Genomic DNA, 22,161 nt, shown 5'->3' with positions numbered 1-22,161 from the left:
GACCAGAAGCTACATTTGTCCCTTTGGGAAGGGAATATAAAACATCTCCCGTGAATATGTCTTGTCAGGTCGCTGTTCTCCACCAGGGAAAATCGCCACAGCTCCAGGTACAGGAACACCAAGAAACATAGCTAGTCCATCATCATTATTAGCCTCCCCTCCATCCTGTCTTCCCTCATAAAACTGTGGTCTCTCTGCCTGTTCGAATCGGGAGCCTTGTACGGAATGCGCTTTGGTGTGAGGGGACAGTGTGGAGTTTGGGTAGGGGAAGCAGGTACACTGGACTTGAATCCTAAATCCTAAATAATCCTAAATCCTTGATTGCCTGTGTGACCCTGGGCAAGCTTACATAATCGTGGATTCTCATAATCCTTTTGTAATGGAAATTCTCATTTACATAATGTGGGTTCCACTATATCCTTTAAAGTGTTAATGTGATGATTCAATAAGACAATATGTGTTAAATGTATAAAATAATAGTCTGGCATATAGTAGGTGCTTGATAAATGTCAACCTCAACTCTTTCTTCCTCTGATGTTCCTGTTCATCCCTAAAGGCAAGTAGTAAAAATTATATATCTGTTATGTCTTAAAGAGTTGATCAATCTTGCCTGATTACCTACTGAACCCATTATTGCACCTCTCAGGGTACTAGCCCTCTTGACAATGAGGTTCAAACTCTCTCCTGTTGAGTGCTGGGCTGCCATCTTGAGAGGGTGCTTGGAGCCTCTCTGCCTGGTCACTATGCCCTAAGCATTTGCCTCTACTCACCATGGGATCTCTGGGAGAAATTCTCCAGCTAATTTGATAGTTACATGGAAGAGTGCTTCCCAAATCACAAGGCTGTTGAGATTAAACTGGTAATTACCACATGCAGATTTCCCTGAGTGTTCACTTGTCTGTATCCAACACTGACAGAGTGGCTGGGATTTTGAGTGGCCTTTGAGCCAGATTTAAATTGTGGCAGATGTGAACAAACATCAAGACTGGGGAGAAGTTATTAGTGATGACATGGTACTTAGCCACGGGGTATGGGGCGTGTCAGTCAGGGCTGCAGACCTTGGAATGCAGGTCCTTTCTTCAATGTGGCTTTCATCAATGAAGCCCACTATCCTGCCATACCGAGCACAGACACCTTCCTGGTAAGGCCTTCCTGGACCCCCTTTTCTCAATTCAAGCTAGAGGAATTGCCCCAGATCTATACACTGATGGTATCCACAGTGATCTCCACACCCTGTGATAATTCTTGATAAAGGTAGTTGTTTGCCTCTCCCAGACTGTTCTGCTCTGTGACACAGAACTATACTGCTACTACGCTCCCACCTGTGCCACCTCCTGTGAGAAAAGCTGGCTGACTCCTTTTAGGGAAAGTGGATCAGGAACCTTTGTTTCCAACACTCTTCTCCCTGGAACACCCACCTCCCCACACACACTGTGCTTCTTGGTTAGCATTAGAGCTGGCTACAAACAAGAGGGAAAATCAATAGCAGTGGCTAAACCCAAGATACAGCCTCATTTCTCTACCAAGTGAAAGAAGTGTAAGACTGACAAGTTAAAATGTCATGGTGGCTCCTGTCTGTGGGTCCACAGAGACCTAGGGTCTTATCTTCCTGCTCTATCATGTCTTCAAGGTTACTTTAAGATCCAGGATTGGTACTGGTGCTGCAGTTTGCAAGGGCGAGGTTCAAGCTGGAAGGAGGACAGGCAAGAAGAGCAATTTGGAGGCATCCCCAGCTGAGTTGGCTCTCTTTAAGTATGAATTGGTCTACACCATTCCTGTATACACCTCTTGAGCCAGAACACAAATGCATGGCAGCATTTGGCTCCCCTGCTTTCCTCCCCAACAAGGCAAAGTGCCCTGCCAAAAATTGGGGTTCTGATATTAAGCGGTTCAGAGAGAATGTGCCTTTAGATGGGAAACTAACAGCCACAGCATCCAGGATAGAAATTAAAAAACAAACAAACAAAACAATGCAAGTGAAGGGGGTTAAATTTCTCTCCTCTATGAAGACTCAAACCTCTCGTATTTCTCCTGACAAAGCAAAATTCAGATGTCCGTCTCAGGGAGAGAGACAAAGATGGGAAAAAATGATGCCTCCTTTTCAGTTTCATGAAAACAGCCCAAAGAAATCAATGAGTGAGAAAAAATTAATACATTAACATGTATTAATTTCCTACTTGCTGCAGGCACCAGCACGCATTTCATCTTATTTAATTCTCGCAACATCCCCCAGAGGTAAATACTATTACTTTCATTTTGTATATGGAGACTCAAGTTCAGAGAGGTTAAATGACTTGCTCAAGGTTGCAGAGCTGGTAAGTCATGAAGCTTAAATTTAAACTGAATCCCCTTACAAACAGCTCCTGCCCCCTGTTTAACAGTAATTCTCAACACAAAAGTAGAAGAGGGAAGAAGAGGCATGACAACATCTCCGATTCAAAGTACAAAATGCCCTTGAATTTTGGTTTCAACATTTGGTGTAGAATATTAAACGTTCATAGTTGCTTTCATGTACAGACATTTGTCTGATAGACAACATTTTCTGCATACATGAATTTTGAAAATATTTTAAATCTCAGCCAAGATGCTCTGTACTGGTAGTGGAGGGGGGAGAGGAGAGCTGAATGCACAACTTCAAATTGTGAATGTGAGTGGCCTGCTGGCCATGGAACTTGGAACTCCAGAGGATTTGTCCTATGCTAAAGCAAAGCTAGTGCTTATTGAGAGGTGGACCACTCTGGGCTTCTAGGATGGGGGAAGGGCAAGTAAAGGAGATAGTATTGGAGCTTCTGAAGGAAGTTGTCAGTGCAATCCCTTAAGGACCAAAAGGAAGTTAGAGGACACTGTGGTCAGCCTCTCACAGATGGCCAAATGTTCTCTGATATCCTTTATGAGTAATCATCCAGCCCTTGAAGGAAAACTAAGATAGGAGGTTTGCTGTTTTCCAAGGTAAGGCATTCCATTGGTGGACATCTCCTTTTAAAATAAAGCCAAAGTCTAAATTCCTGAGTTTAGCAGCAAATAGTATTGAGGGTCTTCCATGCATAGTACCTTTCTACACATTATCTTCAATAATCCTAATGTTGTACCTATAGGCCTATGAAGGAGGTAGAGATCATTCCTTTCCTTTTTTTTTTTTTTTTGGTATGTTTATATATTTTTGAGAGAGAGACAGAGTGTGAGTGGGGGAGGGGCAGAGAGAGAAGGAGACAGAATCCGAAGCAGGCTCCAGGCTCTGAGCTGTCAGCACAGAGCCCAATGTGGGGCTCAAACTCATGAACCACTAGATCATGACCTGAGTCAATGTCAGATGCTCAACCAAGTGAGACACTAAGGCACCCCATCCTTTCCTTTTGTAACTGAGTTCATGGTCTGGGTGTGTAGGACTCTCCAGAAACCACACAGCTAGGATGATTAGCCAGGCCATCTGGCTTCAAAGTGGATGTTCTTTCCTTACATGATCACTGGATCTTTGTCCTGGTTCTTGCTTGTTGTCCTTGACCTTTGATCCATACTTCACTCTTTCTGGCTGGCTGGATGTCAATGGCACCACCATCTCTTCCACACAGGACATACGTGGCACAGCATTCATCATTTGCTTGTCTTCTCCAGGATACTGGTCAGCTTCTTCATGGTTTTCCTGACCATGATTCCCCAAACTGAGCATACTCTTCTAGCTGTGGTCAGGATGGAATGAGGTTTGCCCTCATCATTTAAAGACCCACATGTACTTTCTACTGAGCTTGTTCTTCAGTTGATTCCAATCACAAATGTTTTACAGCAGCTGGGTCCCTCAGGTTAACCCATCACAATGTGAATTCAACTGAAAAATTCAAGTTAATGGCCCAAACCCTGTTTGCCTAGAGTTTAGTCTCATGAAATTGGTAGTGAACACTCAGGATTTCTAGTTGCCTTCAGCAAGGTACACTCAATTAAGGGATTGGGGGGTCTACTTTCAAACAACTCACTCACATGGCTTGTAAGTTGGTGCTGTTAGCTGGTAAGGAAGCTGGGACTATGGGTCAGACCAGTGGCTTCGGTTTCTCTCAACATGGGTCTCTCCATGAGCTTTAACTTCATCACAGTGTGGTGGCTGGGTTCCAAGAGCGAGTAACCCAAAGGAGCCAGTCAAAAGTCTCATGGCCTTTCCTAACCAGGTCTGCAGCACTTCCACCATTCTCCATAGACTGACAGGTCATAAAGCTTGATTCAGACTCAAGCGGCAAGGACATAGACCCCACTTATCAATAAGAGGTGTGCCAAAGAATCTGTGGCCCGCAGATCCATCAACTCTAATATGTACTGTTGTGTGATCTGGAGCAAGTAATCTTCCTACTCACACTCCACTTTCCCCTTTTTGGGGAAAAGGAAGAATATGTGAAAAAGAAAAAGAGTAGAATCTATGAACAAGTGTATTGCAGTGCCTGCCACCATCCTTTCTCAAACTTACAAGCTGGTTCTCTCTGGTCCACTCAGTTTCTTGTTTTTATTCATTTCATGTTATCAGAATAAGTCAGTTCATTTGAAAGGATCAGTTCATTTTCTCCAGCTTCTCCCACATTTTTAATAAAACTTTCAGCCAGGTCACAGTGCTGGGGCATACCACCTGAGGCCTCTTTTCAGGTTGGCCAACAAAACTCTTGAGAGGCAATACTCGGTCGACTAGGAGTCCTTGTTGGCCTCTTGGAGTTTGTATAGTCTTCTTAACTGTTTTCTTCCAAATGAGCCATACTTGAAGAAGTAGTGATGAATCACAGGCAAATAAACAAATGGAACCTATATGGATAAGCAAATACTAATTTTTTGACAATCGATTCAAATCACAATTTCAAGGTGCAGGATGAGTCTTTACTTTATGAGCACTCATATTGGGTGAGTTTAGCTATGAAGACTTTCCAGAGACAAAGCTTTGAAATCCTAAACAAAAACAACAATAGGGGTATCTGGGTGGCACAGTCTGTTAAGCATCTGACTCTTGATTTCAGCTCAGGCCACAATCTAACGGTTCTGGAGTTCAAACCCCGCGTCAGGCTCTTTGCTGAAAGGGCAGAGCCTGCTTGGGACTCTCTCTTTCCTTTTCTCTCTGCCCCGAGCATTTGCTCTCTCTCTTTCGCTCTCTCTCTCAAAATAAGGAATAAAAACTTTTTTAAAAAAGAAAATTTAAAAACAACAAAAATCACTTTTTTTAAAACCAAAAATCATGTTGGAATTTTTTTTTTTTTTTGCAGTATAATTTGGTCCCAAGACAACTTCACATTGGGCCACCCAGTCTTTACCCCAGTGTAAGTGATTACTACAGAGAACGCTCTTGATAAAATATCTCCAAAAGATTCACTTTCCTTTGTCTTTTGATATCTTGACATTATATCACTTGATATTTGGAGTACTTGAAGTGGTTAGAAATCTTCAAGGAATCATTTTATATATTTGAATAAAACTGTTAATTATTGCATTCTGTTGTGAAGGCATGAACCAGGGAAAAGATAAAAGCATCTTTCACATTTAATGTCCCAATTAATTAATTTTTACTTATAAAATTGGAGACTTTGCCAAGGCTTCTGGAAGCATATAAAAGATTGATGTCATAAAGATAAGAATTTAACTGGGTCAAGCCCAACCATCAGATTCTTCTTAATTAGGAATGAATCTCTCTATAATTTCTATAAAATTGGCTGAATAACAGACGACACACTAAATTACCAATGTAATTCAAGGGGTATATGATTTGAAATGGGGCTGCTCCTTTTTTGCTGATTTAATCAGCGGTGCTCTCTGCTCTGATTCATTCAGCAGGTTGTTGTTTATTTTCTAAGTTCAGAAAAATGTCATCTTTAATTATAGATGGTGCCCAGGACATGGATCCCCCTTCGTGCCTACTCTCAGGATTGAATGTAAAGTATTGGCCTGGATTGGAAAACATGTGCTTGTGTCAGAGGAGGCAGCATTTCAAAAAGGTCACATCTGAAACTTGTTCAGTGAGTCAGCTTGGAACTTTCAGTCTGTGTGCTGTGGTTTTCAAGAATCAGAAAGGTCGGTTCCTCTAGGCAATTCCAATACTGCTGAGGAAGGTAGCTTTCATTGGGGAAAAGGGAGAGAGCATGTTTGAGAGATTTAATGTATATCATGTCACAACATCAGGGGTGAATCTCACAAATGTAATGTTGAGAATACATAATGTATTATTCCTCTTATATGAAGTTAAATGACAGGTAAAACTAGGCTATGATGATAAATATAAAGATAGTGGTTAGCTCTGGGGTGGATATTACTGGCAAGAGATATAAGAAAACAATTTGGGTGAATGGAAATGTGGTCTATGTCTTGATCTGAGTAGTGGTTAGACACAGATACATACACATAATTAAATATATATGTAAAATATTACATTTGTGTATTTCTCTCTATATGAATTACATATCAATACAATGACGCATGCAAAGGCTTGGTATAACAATAAAAAGTGTAAATGTCAAACAATCCTAAATACAGTGTTTTGAGTTCCTAATCTTAGAATAAGGACTTCCTCTTCAAGGTTCTGTTTGTTAGAATGTGTTCCCTCCACTTCTGTATCAGAAGCAGCAGAACTATTTGTTAAAAGTACAGATACCTGGGCCTCTCCTAGTCCACCTCACACACATAATCAGTGGAAATGGAGGGCGGATAAATGTGTCATTTCAGTAAATTTCCCATATGATCCTATCTGCAAAGAGAAATCCTCCCTAAAGTGTATTTTAAGGGAGTGCTCCATGAACCGCTAATGAATTTCTTGCTAACACTGATGGGCTCCTCAGAACTATCAGTGGATTTCAAGGAGGCTCAGTTCAGAACCAGTACGTAAGGCTGGGTTAAGAACTTACGAACCCTGTTATTGATCATATGCTATGAGTCTTTGTTTACACTATCTTTTAATTTCCATAACCATGTTGTAAGACTTGCAGTACTACCATTCCATATTCAAGAAGTGCTAACTGATGTTAAGCTGGATAAGTCAGCACTCCAAGGTGCTTTAGAAAGGGAGGAGTCACCAAGATGTGGATGACTCCACAACTCAAACTTTTGGCCAGTATGCCTCCCTAAACATGCAAAGCATACGGTGTTCCAGGATTTCACATGGGAGGGTCCAGGGCAAGACAAGTTTCAAGCTAAAGAGGACCCATTCTGAACCTTGGAGGAAGGGTGAATGGGACTTAGATGGTTAAGGATGGGCTAACGCAGACACCAGGAGGAGAAGGGGAAGCTGAGTGGACACCCATAATTCAATTCCATAGGAGCCAAGCTATAATAAAGACTGGATGTGTACTCGATTTTAGAGGGAAAGGAGGAATAATAAAACATGTACAGGGACGCCATAATAAATAATAAAACTGGGACCGGCTGGGGAGCATCTTGACTGCCAAGTCATCAGGTTGCCCTTTCCCTCGGAGCTTTAGGGAAACAAAGAAGGTTACTAAACAGGAGCCTTAACAGATGACAACAGATACTCAGGAAGGTCACTTCAAGGGCAGTACTAAGAATGAACTGTTGAGCCACTGCCCAGGAATACTCTGTCCTTTTCTCTCCACTAGGATCTTGTCTTAACCCTATTTTTCTTAATCTCTCTCCTTCCTTTTCAGTTTCAGGGCCAGGCCCTGTTTCAACAATACGGCCAGTCTAATCTTCCGAGAGTGAAAGTTTGTATTGCTTGACTAAATCCTACTTTACAGAAAGCACATTCAGCTTTTCAACTATGGATTGAATTGATACATGCATATCGCACATAATTTGATTCCATACATTTCTTTTTATATCACTTACTTTTTTTTTGTTATGGACTCTGAAGGCTATCTATTTTTATGTTCATATACAGAGGTAGGTGAGATTAGTCCATTTTGCAGTATATAGATGAATTTAGTCATTCACACGTTCATTTTCCTCTCAAGTGGCAAATATCAGAAAGGGACAATGGAAAACCAACTTTGATTTGGAGTTAGCTAAGGCACATTTAATTCTGCCAAAGCTTAGGTTGAATTTAGAATCTCTTACACTGCTGAATTGCAATGTTGCACCTAAAGAGTGTGACAGGCCACCTAGAGCTAGGGTAGAAGAGAGAACACATCTCAGAAAGAATTATCTTCCAAGCCAAAGGAGTGACCTATGCAAAGTTTGTAATTGTAAAATTTGACCTTATGAATCACATAGGCTCATGGCCACTGGGAACATGAGGTTTTGCTTATGTCTGTGTCTGTCCAAATATCTTTTTTTTTACTCTTTCTCAGTGAAATAAATTTCAGCTTTGCACTGTTCTTCTGTTTTAAGTGCAAATGACATTTTTGCTCAGTTGTAAATGAGTACAGGCGGACTTCAGCATGTACACATCGCTACTTTGTCTTGTGCTCAGAGCAACTCCTCACTTCTAGATCTCACCTTCATAAACAGCCCAGGAAAATTCTACAGCAAGTCATAACCCACAGGTTTCTTTCTCCCAACCCCACTTCTCAGGCTGAGGGAAGGGTAACTACTGCACTTGTCCCATCAGAAGAGTTTACTGAGCACACAATTAATCCAGGTTTGTGGTGTGGCAGTGAATAGACACATCTTGAATAGTGTGCTGGATAATTTACACGCATTTTCTTAGTCACTCAGCAACCCAGCATCCAGAAAGATGAGGCTCACACAATAGCGTTTCTTGTGGGAGGACATAAGGGTAATCAAGGAGGGTGATGTGAGATACAGGATAGGAAAAGAGAATCAGGTTCTCATAGGAATTAAGAACCATGAGACAAAAGTGAGTAAAAACTGAAAAGCAGCAATAAGATCCAAACAAATGCAAACATAGAAGCCAATATGGTAGAATGCAGTGACTCTGGAAAATTATCTGAGTCCTTTACAGAAATCTGAATATGGAAAATAGAAATACCTTCAGTAATAACTGTAACCATTACCTCTAGGGCATACCTGTCAGGTGCCAACCGATGAACTAAGTTTGGAGCATGGCAAGGGAGAAAGCAGAATTCCTCTCTGTCCCTGTGGAGTTTACAGCCTTGAGGGAAATACTGCTGAAAATGGCCACCAGTTAGTAAATTTTAAATGCTTAATGGTGCCTCTAAGACAGCTCAAAAGGAAATTGAACCAGTGACAGCAAGCCTCCTGGTGAAAACTTTGTGAGTTGGCTCGGCCTCTTCTCGTTTGGCCTCAACCTGGCAAGGATTTGACCAATACTCATATCAACTTCCACTCTTCTATAGAAAACTTTGCCTCCAAGTGCCAATCAGGCATCTATCCCTAAGTGTACAGTGGACAACATTTGATCTCTGTTCCTTTGAAACTCACTTCTGCCAAGTCTCTAGTTTCAGTTTGAAGTCACTCAGCAGCTGATGAGCCACTGGACTGGAATTCCAATTCAGTTCCTTGGAATCTGTGTCTGCCCTGTGCCTTCCTTAGGACATCAAGCAGGAAGCAAACTTACATCTACCCAAGTATCTGAGTTCTAGACACTTTACAAACAACAGCTTTCTCTCACCCAAGTGTCTACCTCACCAGTTTTGTAAACAGCTGTTTTCCTTTTAATAAGTAGAGAAATAATAAATAATAATAGATTTAATAAATAAGCAAAACTGAGAAAATCACATTCATGGAAACATTTTTGTGTCTTGGAAAAATAAGGGGCTTGGGTGAACTTGGTCCCAAAGGACTGAAAATAAGTAGTTGCTCAACTATAATTAAGGCCCTCCAGAAGAGTGGTTAGTCCTTTGACTCGGGAGAGTAATTTAGGAGTTTCTCAAAGTGGTTTATACCAACATTGTAGCATCAGTCATTTCAGGTAGATCATTGTGTCATGCCTGGAAGTCTTGCTTTGATACTTAAAATTGAAGACCCCAGAGGCTCTAAGTGGAAATAAGTATTTCTACTATCCTACATGGTCGTTACACTTTGATCAGTTGTTATATTTTATCAATATGAAGTTTAGAAGCCAAAGGAACAAGATGTGCAAAGGGATAGGTAGTTATCAGATTCTGGCTATAGTCCTTTGGGCAGTGAGAGTTAGCTCAAGCATCATAGAGACAACAATGGACTTTGATTTCAGAATTACTTGGGTTTAAACCTGTGCACAGAACCTTACAAGCTGTGTGCTATTAGACAAGCAACTCATGTCTTCAAGTCTCCCATGATAGAAATACAGATAGTAATACAGATACTATGGTATTGCCTGTATTGAATAATTAGACTTAGAACAAAAGAACACATGCTAGAGAAGTAATTATGTACTCTGACTTTTTCAGAATTAGTTCTTTTATCAGTACTAATTGTTCACATCCCCCAGTTCATGTCATCCCCAACCTAGGACACTGGTTGGCTTAAGACAAGCTGAAAGATCCTGGATGGATAAGATCTTTTTCACATGCTATTGACATTCTCTCATTGAGTATCTTAAGTGAGTAAGAAAGAAACATGTCAAAAATGAGCACTGGTGAGGAGTCAAGAGACAAAATTCCAAATCCCAGTACTGTCACTTGGGGGCAGAATTTAGGGTAAGTCAAGTGACCATGTGGGTCACAGTTTCATGGAAACAAAAATGGTGGCAGTCAGGAGAATGGAGGGTAGTCAAAACAAACCTCAAAGTTTTCTCTGTTTTCACCATCAGTAATTAAAGGAATATACACCTCAGCCATTTATTTCTTCAGGAGGTTGATTCCTAGCATATATGTCTGTCCAGCAAAATAATGAATAAATTAAATATAAAGAGATAGACAAATAAATGAAAAGTAAATAATAAATATTCTAGACTGATGCATAATATGCTATTTTTTCCACAAAGAATAAATTGGTATCTTGGTGTATTGGCATAGCAGGATGTTTTCTGTTTCTTTTATGAAAAAAGGGTTTTAAGGAGCATAAGTATATGGTCTTTGTCAAACACGTATGTCTATATTTTCATTTAAATGTAAATGCAGTAGTGAGTCTTAGGAAACCCACATACACACGCTGAAGCCTTTGCAGAGAAGCACCAGGAACACTGAGCTTTTCAAATTGAAATTCCTTCTTAAATTATTTTTTAAGTCTCTCAGATCACCTTGATAATTAATTTCTTTTATATTTTAAATATCCTTTTTCTTTTTTCCCTGCGAAGAGGGAGAAAGCACCAACATCAGTGGAAGAACTCTCATTGTCAAGACAACACAATGTGCTGCTAGCTGGGGAGACATTTGTGCAACTTACATGGAGATATAAATATATTAGTTTGGGGATTCCTACTTTCAGAGCAAATATTACATTGTCACAAATATCATACCCTCAAGCCTAGGTATGTATTAATGGCTTCATTATTAAAATTTGGTTACTGTTTCAGAACCATAAATCCATCAGTTATGATAATTTTATAAAATGAAACCACAAATATTAATAAAATTTTTCAGTTCAGTAGAGCATCAACAATAACCAGATATATTATAATTCTGGGAAAGTTAGGAAACAATATTTTTAAAGCGTAAGAAAATATTCCCTAATTCAAAACTTTCACTGTGTTTTCAAGCACTAGCCTGGACAATAAATTTCACCTACTCCCCTCCCTACCAAAATGCAGCATTTTTCACTGTCTACAGTGAGCCCATGTTTCCTTAGCCTGGCATTCAAGAGCTTTACCGTTTTGCTCTAGATTAACTTTCAGATTGCTTTCCAGATACTCCCCTTTATGAACACTGTGTCCGATCATGCAGACTCATCCTCAAAGCCTGCCTCCCCTATGACATAACAAAGTCTTTACTTACAGCAGGCCTTCACCTGACATGGCCTCCCTTTCCACTGTTGTTCTCAAATAGCTAAATGAAATTCTGGTTGGCTTTTGAATTCTTTATCCACTATCTTGCATATAGTAGGTTATTTAAAAAAAAAAAAATAATGTTTATTTTTTTGAGAGGGATGGGGGGTTGGGGGAGAGAGAGAGAGAGAGAGAGAGAGAGAGAGAGAGAGAGAGAATCTGAAGCAGGCTCCAGGCTCTGAGCTGTCAGAACAGAGCTTGATGTGGGGCTTGAACTCATGAACCACGAGATCATGACCTGAGCCCAAGTTGGTTGCTTAATCAACTGAGCCACCCAGGTGTCCCTCACATAGTAGATTCTTAATAGTATATCTATGATGAATGAGAGTACATAAAACAAAAGTGTGTCTGGATTCTATATAAGAGCCATAGATTTTATATCTCTAACATAGTCAAAAAAGGTTTTAAACATAAAAGAATATTAAAGCTCATTAGGGAAATCTCATCAGAAGAAAATCTGGAGAGCGGGCAGGTCTACTTTGTGCCAGGAAACTGTTTTTTTTTTTTTTTAATCAAATGTACAGCCATTTATGCAGTTATTAAGCAGCCAGATTGTTAGAAGGGAGTCGGCTGATCCCTTTCAGGTTAAAGGCCATTGACTGTAACACTTGCAACGCAGATTGAACAGAATTGCACTGGACCCACAGAAGGAAACAACAGCCTATTTTCTTTTCTAAATTGCAAAGTCAATCTTTCCCCTTTTTATCTCCATTCTCCTCTTAGTCTCATTTGCTAAGATTACACACAGAACCCCAGCAGTCTAGCACAACACATATGCCCTCGCTTCCTCGTAAGTATTTCAAAGTACACTATTAAGGCAAAAAGAAAATCGAATCTTATTAACAGGATTAACTTCTGAACAACAAGTCTCAAAATCCATTAGAAATAGAAGTGACGGTGTCAGCAATAAGGCTCTGAGAAATCATTTAATTAAAACTCCTTTATTTTTAAAAGCTGATTACTTATGTGTTCTGGTGACTTTTAGCATTAAAACCTGGCAGAGTGGGTATTCCACAGTGGGCCACAATTCCTCATAGTCTGTTTGCTGAAGATCATTTCTTATGGTCATGTATCCGATACTCTGTCTGTCTGGCTCTAGCAAGTTGATTTATTCTCTGAAGAAAACACATAGAAGGACCAGGTACCCAAGAGGAGGAAATGAATGCCATAAACCTGTCATGAAACATTTCAAGTCAAAATAAGATCAGGTAAAGCGAGGAGTTCTCTACAGTAGATGATGGAAACTGTAGCCCACAGTTACAACACCAAGCCATCCAGATCTAAACTTGTCCAAAATAAAATGCCAAAATCTTTCTTAGAAAGGGACATGTTCTTTTTTGTTTGTTTCCAGGATTTCTAACCTTCCCACCAAATTTAAGTTAATTCACTTTTTCATTCACTTATTTTTCACTAATAAACATTTGATGCATGGGAAGACCTGGAGGCTACTCAACAAACAAGGCAAAGTCCCCAATTCCAGACAACAGTGATGCTCTTTCCAAATAAGTGGATACAATTTAATGGGCATTTGTTGGAAGAGCAACCTCTGGTTGGCCTCTGGGGTAGATGCAGGATGGCTGGTGTAGTGATGTTTTATAATTCAAGAATTTGTAACCTTGCTATTGTAAATAGGCTAATGAGGTAAGAAGGATCATATTTTGATTTCTGGTGGGTAGGAGTCCTAGAATTTTCCTTCATGAAATGTCAATATTGGGGGAAATGTGGGTTATTTGGTTCCTAAGTTCAGGTTCTAGAAGGAAAGCAGTAAAATTATTGTGTTATATTTCAATCAGGAATATTTTGGTCATCTTAAAAGTACACTGAAATACTGCTCACAGCCTCCTTGGCATGGGCTGTAATGTTCAATGGTGAGTGGATTCACACGGGTAAGTTCAATCCAAAGCCATTGGTTTTTCCTGTTCTCCTAATCAAGCAGTGCCTTTGGGAGTGAGGTCTTTGGACATGAGCGATTTCTTTTACTTTGATTTCTAGACCTGATCTGAAGAAAGAAAAATGTTCCAAGTAGCCTAGGAGCTAATAATTTTTAGGACTTTTGTATTGGAATTCTCAATAACCCATTTCTGAGTTCTCTTGGAATAAACATTAAAACAATTCCACAAGTATTTATATTGCTCTTAATATTATACTGACATCTGACCTTTAACTGGACTGTTGTTCATTTGGTGATACTACTTTTATTTCAACAGTTTTCTACCTATGTATATTTGTGCTGATATCCAGGGATAATAAAATCTCTTACTTAGAGCAAAATTCTACAACCTTTGCTAGTATTTTTTAAATACAATACAGAAAGTAAATAAAGAAAAAAATCTATTTAACAATAAATTGTGCTTTGGATATGCTTCAAGGAATTATTAATGTTTTAGTTGTGGTAATGTGTTTCCAATTTGGGTTAAAATAGTTTATGAGAGGAATATATCTGTGTACATATAATTTCATTCTCTTTTTCTCACACCTGCACACAGAAATTAACAAGTATTCATTAAGTTCCACCTATATTATAGGAAAGTTATCTTCATAGAAGTAAGAGAGTTGAGTCTAAATGTCAGTTAACTATTTCAATAGAAGAAATAGTTGACTCCTACTATCAGTGAACACATTTCAGTTAACTGATTAGTCTACATTTGCTAGCAGATTTTTCTCTCACTCTTCTGTCCTTTCTCTCTATGTGACTAAATGTAGGATAGTAACAGTCAAAGGATAGATTTTAAGGTGGTAGGAAAAGCTAATATTGACCCTGAACTGCAATTCAGCTTACCAGAGGTTTATGTACTCAGATCTGGGGTTCCAGCCCAAATATTCAGTTGGGCTCTTCCACTTTTGTTTCTCCTATTCCTCATGCTTTCATCTTCCCTGGAGAGGGGAGAGAAAAGGAAGGAGGTGTAGGGAACAAGCCCAGAAAATCTTGGTCCAAATGCCACCTTAACATCATCAGAGACTGAATCTTAACATTGCTTTCCATATCTGCTTTCTTCTCTAAACCAATGGGTGCAAGTTCTCCTGGATAAGAAGCAGCCCTTGAATTGGGCACCAAGCAGGTAACACAATGTATCTGGTGTCGGTTCCAGTTTTAGATTTTCACTAGATGCTGATCATAGTAGACCCTGTGTTCGCAGCAGGACACTCAGTGGACTCAACTTTTGAAAGCAAGAGATCAGAGAGCAGGAGGTGGCATGGCTTCAGGCCATAAGTAGGAATTAGCTTCATGTGGAAAAGTGATTCTGACCTCACAAAATGGTTTGGGTGCCAACCATGCTCTCTTTTGAGCACTTCCCTTGAATTTGATCTTGCTTATTGGGTTTTGTGATGAAAGGCTTTTATTGATTAGTACTGAGCACTTGAAAGTTAAGTGGCTCTGTAGAAAATAGGGAATTAGATGATCATTATTTTTTATCTTTTCTGAAAAGTTCAATTTCTAGTTAGACGTCTGACTAAATAAAACCCAGAGCGTCTTTATACCAGAAAGCAAATGAAGAAGAGAAAAGTGGAATCTCAAATGCAACATTTCAATGTGATTGGATTTAATTAAATACTTCATATGAACCTAGGGGGAGGAAGCAAGATCTCACTGGAAGTGGAGGAGGCATTTTCTTTTATGAACTGGTCTAGGGTGGAATAGGCAAGTCCTGTGGATCAAGCTTCCCTTCCCAATCCCAGCAGGTTCTTAGGCTAATGCTTAGTGTCAGTCTGTTTCTGTCCACAGGTACTCTCTACAGGTATGAGGGAGCTTTCCTAAAGTAAGCCTTGCTCCACTGAGTTTCTACATCGAACTTCAGAGAAGCCAACCAAGAACTGTAAGCAGGTGAAGTTGATACACCTCAGTCTGGGAGTCTTCATCTTGCTATTGGTGGTTCATCTTAATCTTTTACTCCCAGCCACTGGCTGATGCTCACCAAATGTCTTTGCTGCTGATCATGGCCATGGTCATGTCATTTTTAGAGCTGAGAAGATTACCTACAGCAGACCCTCTTTATCTGGACTCCAGGATGGATGGATTAGGCTGATACTGTGGGTAAAATAATCTCTTTGTGTTCCCAAGCACAAGATAGGCAAGGTCTCTGCTTACCTGGAGCTTCCACTTTAGATGGAAAAAAACCCCATCAACTAAAGAGATCAATATAATACACAAATGCAAATTGTGACAAGTTCTAAAACAAAAAAACTACAGGTTTTTTTGACAGAATTTCAAGTGGGTTTATAAGGGCAGGTGAGCAACATCATGGTTCCTCAAAGTTCTCTATCACTCTTACAGGTTAAATGAAAAATCATAGCCTGGGAGGTCTGGAGGCATAGCCTGAAAGTCCATTGAAATGACCAAAGTATTCTGAAGCCTTTTGTTTAAAATATATGTATGTGTACACACACACACACACACATTCATAAATATATTGTTACTGTTAATTTGATATTCCTTTATTCCTTTCTATATTCCTGCTTATTTGAATGTATAATTTATTTTACAAGTGGTCAAGGAAAGTTCAGAACAGAGGGGTATGCACCATATTTTTCCTACTAGTTTGGATCTATGGGCATATAATGTGCTCTAACCCGGGAGCAAATCTGGGATTAGTACTCTTTCACCCTCCCCAATGAGGGAATCTATGGAGCATTAGCAATAATGGAACCACATCCCAGGTTGTCCCACCTCCTTGGATATGGTGACTTTGATTGCGGAACCTATCTTACATTATTGCTTGGCTAGTCTGCCCATCCCTAGCGCCCCACCCACTGCCTCTCTTATCTTGAGAGGTTCCCACTCTCTTACAACTGAACACAGAGGCCTGGGATGTCACCTTTAACCCACTTAACTCTGTAGTTAGAGCCATGGACTTGTAGGAGGTTCTGGGAACATGGTGCTGTTCAGTTCTTCTCCCGTTAGAATTCAATTGGTCTCACCTGAGTTGTAGAGTATCTGAATCCCTGGGCAGCTGAGTATATGCATGGTTTCCCTTGGTTCCCCTTCGCTTCCAGGTAATCACTTTAGAATACCTCTTCTAAAGACTGGAAGTTACTTTCATTGGGATCAAGCATAGGCTCTAGAAATCTAAGGTTCAGAAAGTGTAAATTGATAAATATTTGTTCCACATATGTAGTCAATAAAATAGTGTGATTGAAGGTTTCTGATAAATCTCATGGTGCACAGAGGAATCCAGCCACGGCTTACTGGTCAAGGCTGTGAATGAATGATTGTTGGAGGAGACAGGAGTCCTGGGCAAGATGACTGTCAGAATCCCTGCTCAGCTGTTTCCACATGGACCCTTGGGGTGATGGAAGTGGTGAACTGGAGGGAGGCTGGAGATAATGGGATTCAGAAATGAATAAGGGCAGAGCTTGACTCCCTGAGCATGACAAGAAGACATAATATCTTGCATTTCAGCAAAAAGGAAATAAATGAAAATAAAGTCATAGCATTTGGAGTCAGCAATGTAGTTTCAAATCAAAGTCCTTCCATGAACTGGGCAAATTGCTCAGCCTCTTTGATGCTTAATCTCTGTGTCTGCTAAGCGGATGTAAGTGGGCTCAGAAACTCTTGTTCTATGAGGTGACCATGAGCAATGAATGAGAACCCACTTAGCACTTAGGGCTCTATATAGAGAATATTCTTTTGCATGGCAATAAGTGTCTTGGGAGGAAGTTTCCTGGCTTCAAATGCCAAGAGTGAATGGGGAAACTCAGTATACAATGAAATCTCCCTGGAGCATGTTTGAAAAGGTTCCAATGCAAACGGACACTAAGTGGCAAACAAAACGCCTTGTCAGCCTTAGCTCAGAAGATGCTGGTAAGGAAGTCATTAATTACTTGCCAGTCAGCCATAAGGTGTTACAGAGACTGCTAAGTTTAAATATGCTTTATTATCTGACATCAAACATATGGCACATGGTTATGAGGTGGATGACACTAGTTTTAAAGGTCATCGTAACCCAAATGAGCAGATCTGAAATGGAGAAATTAGTTAATGCTTTCATCTGCTGATTTAGTGTGAACACATCCAAGAGAGCCGAGGCACTCCAGATGGCAGGCAGCAAAAATAGCTAAGAAAGATGATGTGTGTTAACTGTTTCTTAATGACACCAGTGGTTCACCAGGGGGGAAGAGAGAGAAGTCTTCTCTAAGTACTGGTTGAACTCATGGGCTAGACAGAGATCTCTTTACCTGGTTCTCAGGAGAGTCAATCCTACCTGTAACAAATGATAAAATCTCTAGCGTTGTTGCTGATTGTCTTTAATAGTATTACTATTATTATTATTCCTTGCTTCAACTAATATTTAATAAGCACTTTCATGTTCCAGGAACCATTTTTGCTTATTTCTCTCAACAACTCATTGAGGTAGTTGCAGTTAAGAATGCTGGCTTGGACTACTGGGTGTTTACCCAAATAAAACCAAAATACTAATTTGAAGGTTTACTGCAGCACTGTTGACAATAGCAAAGATATGGAAGCAATTCAAGTGTCTATTGATAGATGAATGGATAAAGAAGATCACACACACACACACACACACACACACACACACACCCCACAGTGGACTGTTACTCAGTCATAAAAAAAGGATGAGGTGGCTCAGCTGGTTAAATATCTGACTCTTGATTTCTGTTCAGGTCATGATCTCATGGTTTGTGAATTAAATTTCCATGCTGGGCTCTGTGCTGATGGTGCAGTCGGCTTGGGATTCTCTCTTTTTCCCTCTCTCTGCCCCTCCCCTGCTCATATTCTCTCTCTCTCTTTCTCAAAATAAATAAACAAACAAACAAAAAAAAAGGATGAAATCTTGCCATTTGCAATTAACACTAATAGATCTAGAGGGTATTATCCTAAGTAAAACAAGTCAGTCAGAGAAAGACAAATACCATACGATTTCATATGTAGAATTTAAGAAACAAGACAAACAATGAAAAAAAGAGTTAAACCAAAAAACAGACTCTTAAATAGAACAAATTGATGGCTACCAGAGAGGAGGTGGGTGGACGGATGGATGTAATAGATGATGGGGATCAAGAGTTCACTTATCATGCTGAGCACTAAGTAATGTATAGAATTGTTTAATTAATATATTATACATCGATCTGACACTAATATAACACTGTATGTTAATTATACTGGGATCTCTTTTTAAAAATGAATGCTTGCTTAGGGCACCTGGGTGGTTCAGTCAGTCAAAGGTCCAACCTCAGCTCAGGTCATGATCTCATGGTTTGTGAGTTTGAGCCCTGTGTTGGGCTCCACGATGGCAGTGCAGAGCCTGAGTAGGATTCTCTCTCTTCTCTCTCTGTCCTTCCCTCACTCATGTTTACCTCTCTCACTCTCTCTCTCTCAAAGTAAATAAATAAATTTAAAAAAACAACGCTTGCTTGGTAGTCAGACTTTGTAAATTCCAATCTTATTTGAGTGACTTCCAAGAAGTGACTTCTCTGTGACAGCAGACAGTATTCCTACCCGCCTCACAGGTAAACTGAGACTTGCATGAGATAATATGTAAAACATTTGGAAGAATGTCTGGGGCTCAGTAAATGCTCAATAAATGTTAGTGTCTCCTCCCAGGATAATTTCTCCCTCTTTCTGCATGTAAGGTAAAAGAAGATTCCATGTTAAGCATGCCCAAGGTACATGACTCAAATTTGGAGACAGATTCCAGGTTGACTTCTGAGATCATATTAAGCAGACTCTTCTCTAGGAAAAGCACGTAAGTCACACCCCTCAAGAAAGGGTAGGCAATTCAGGAGAAGGGTAAACAACTGGAAATCCTTAGAACACTAACATAGCACAAGAAGGAAAATTCAGGAGCTCAAGCAAGGCAGACTCTGAATTATTTTTGCTTCTATTAAAAAAAAAAAAGCAAACAAAACAATTCAGGCTCTGAGTTTGAGATTCTGCATGCTGAGAATTATGTTGAAAAAGTAATCTTAGGTTTAATCATGATTATGACAAATGGCACTTACCAAGTCCTACTATGTGCCAAATATAGGGTTAAATGTTTTACCAACATTTTTCATCCTCACAGTGACCTGGGTTTGGTGTCATTATGGCCACTTTAGACATGAGGGAACTGGAACAGAGGAATGACAAGAAACATAGCTGGAGGCACATGGTGAGAAAGCAGAGGAGCTCGGCTTGGAACTCAAACCAGAACCAGAGCTCCTGACCCCCCCCCATTGCACCCTCCTGGCCCTGAGTTCTCCGCCTGGGCCTGGTTTGATGATCTAGGGCAGGAGTTCCCAAACCTAAACTGAAAGGTTTGTGGCACAAAGACTATTGGAACTTACCTCCAGAGTTTCTGATTCCACAGGTCTGAGGTGGGGACCCAAGAATTTGCATTTCTAATACCTTTCCTCGTGATGCCACTGCTGCTGGTTTGGAGGCCTCCGCATGAGAGCAATCGGTTAATTAGATTTCAGAGCCTGAATTAGAGTTACAGACCACTGGTTTAGGTCCCAGATCCACCACTTTCACAGGTGTGTGACATCTAGCAAGTCACTTAAGCCCTCTGAAACTTGGTTTCCTCATCTACTCAGCAGGGGTGCCTAAGTCGGTATAGTGTGATTGACTATATAAATCGTTGTTATAAGGATGTAATTAATGAAACCCTTTTCCTAGAGCTGTTATGGAGACTAAATAAAATGCCATGTATAAAGTAACTCAGTAAGTACCCTGGCACACAATAATAGCTCTCACATGGTGATAAATAAATAAACTTGTCACAAAATTATTAATCCTTCCTGCGTATAAGCACAGACAGCAAGAGATGAAGCCACATTTCCTGTCTGGGACTGGCAAATTTAAGGACCGAAAAGTCTGAGAAGAAAACAGATGTAAACACAGTGCACACACAGACACCGGGGCACACACACGCACACACACACACACACACACACACACACACATCAAATACCACAAATAAGAAATAAATGGTGCGTCTGCCCAGGAACTGGCAGAATACTAAGTGAGCGTTGGAGAATGGGACACAAACTTTCAGCTGGAGAAATTAGGAGACCTTCATGGAGAAAGGAGAATCTCAGCAAGTCCCTAAAGTATCTAGTCATGCAATTATATTTCTTTTTTTTTTTTTTTTTAAAGAATCGACTGCTGACTATGTCTCAGGCACCATGTTTGGCATTTTGTACTTAATCGTCATACCCCCCCTGTCACCCCAATAGAGTCAGGCATTGCTATTCGCCTTTGACAAGAGAATAAATAAGCCTGAGATGAGTAAGTGATTTTCCTGAAGTCGTGTGTGTGTGTGTGTGTGTGTGTGTGTGTGTGTGTGTGTGTGTGTGGTGCATGGATATTGGGGGTGGAAGTGGGGCGGGAAGGACGGTTTGCTTCCATGTACTGAAACCCTAGGGAGCGATCCTGTCATTCTGCCCCATGATTTCCTCTAGAGGAGTGTCAGTAAGATGAGCTCCAAAACTTCAAATTCACAATCTCCTTACTTTAAAGCACGTCCCCTGAGGAAGGCAGAGAAGATGTAAATGCACATACCAAAATGAGCTTGGAACATCTGAGGCAAAGCTGGGTGAGTTCCAGGGCATCTTGATGAGAAGCTGTCTGGAGCCTCAGGAAAGCTGTGCCCTTTGATGAGTCCCAGCCCAGTTGGGGCATGAATCTCCCTTTGCAGCCACTCTTGCTTCTCTCCTTCCTTCTTCAGAATATGTGAGCATTCTGGTGACTCATCTAAGCAATAATATCTAAGGAAATCCAAATCCATGCAGAACACACTTGCCCCTCTAAAAGAGAAGCCCCAGGTAGATTTCTTTTTGCAAATAATATATTGTACAAAGGCAATGATGTTCTTCACTGTGAACACAGGAACAGTTTATTTGGGTCCCCAATCTATTCAGTAAAACACATCCACTAGTCATTCTGAGAGGTGTAGAACGTATGGTTCATAGGCTATTTGATATCTGTGTAAAAACAGTTATGTGTCACTTACTTAGCTGTCAGACTTCTAGTAATTTAACCAAATTAATTCTTGAAATTAGAAATAAGTGAAAAGGGATTGAGATAGGCAGAAATAATGGATTTCCAAAAGCCTTTAAGCGCGCGCACATGCGTGTGCACACACACACACACACACACGTTTCAGAAATCGCTCAGCACCCATGGGCTATAACTTTATTCATGATTCTAAAAAACCTCCTTATGTGGTTTCCAATCTATAAAACAATTAGAAAGTGCTATTTACTGCTTGGCATGCTGAAGGTGATAAAACAGATTACCTGTCTATTGAAAGAATTCAAATACAGAGAACTAGGAACCCCTCTCCTCCAAAACAATCACAAAAATGACCAGCAATAAAGAAACAAGCAAATGGCAGTCTGGGGTAGGAACACTGTAATTGGTGTTAGTA

Source organism: Crocuta crocuta, unplaced genomic scaffold, assembly GCF_008692635.1.
Source record: "Crocuta crocuta isolate KB4526 unplaced genomic scaffold, BGI_CrCroc_1.0 scaffold152, whole genome shotgun sequence".
Taxonomy (NCBI): domain Eukaryota; kingdom Metazoa; phylum Chordata; class Mammalia; order Carnivora; family Hyaenidae; genus Crocuta; species Crocuta crocuta.
This window is presented reverse-complemented; position numbering follows the sequence as displayed.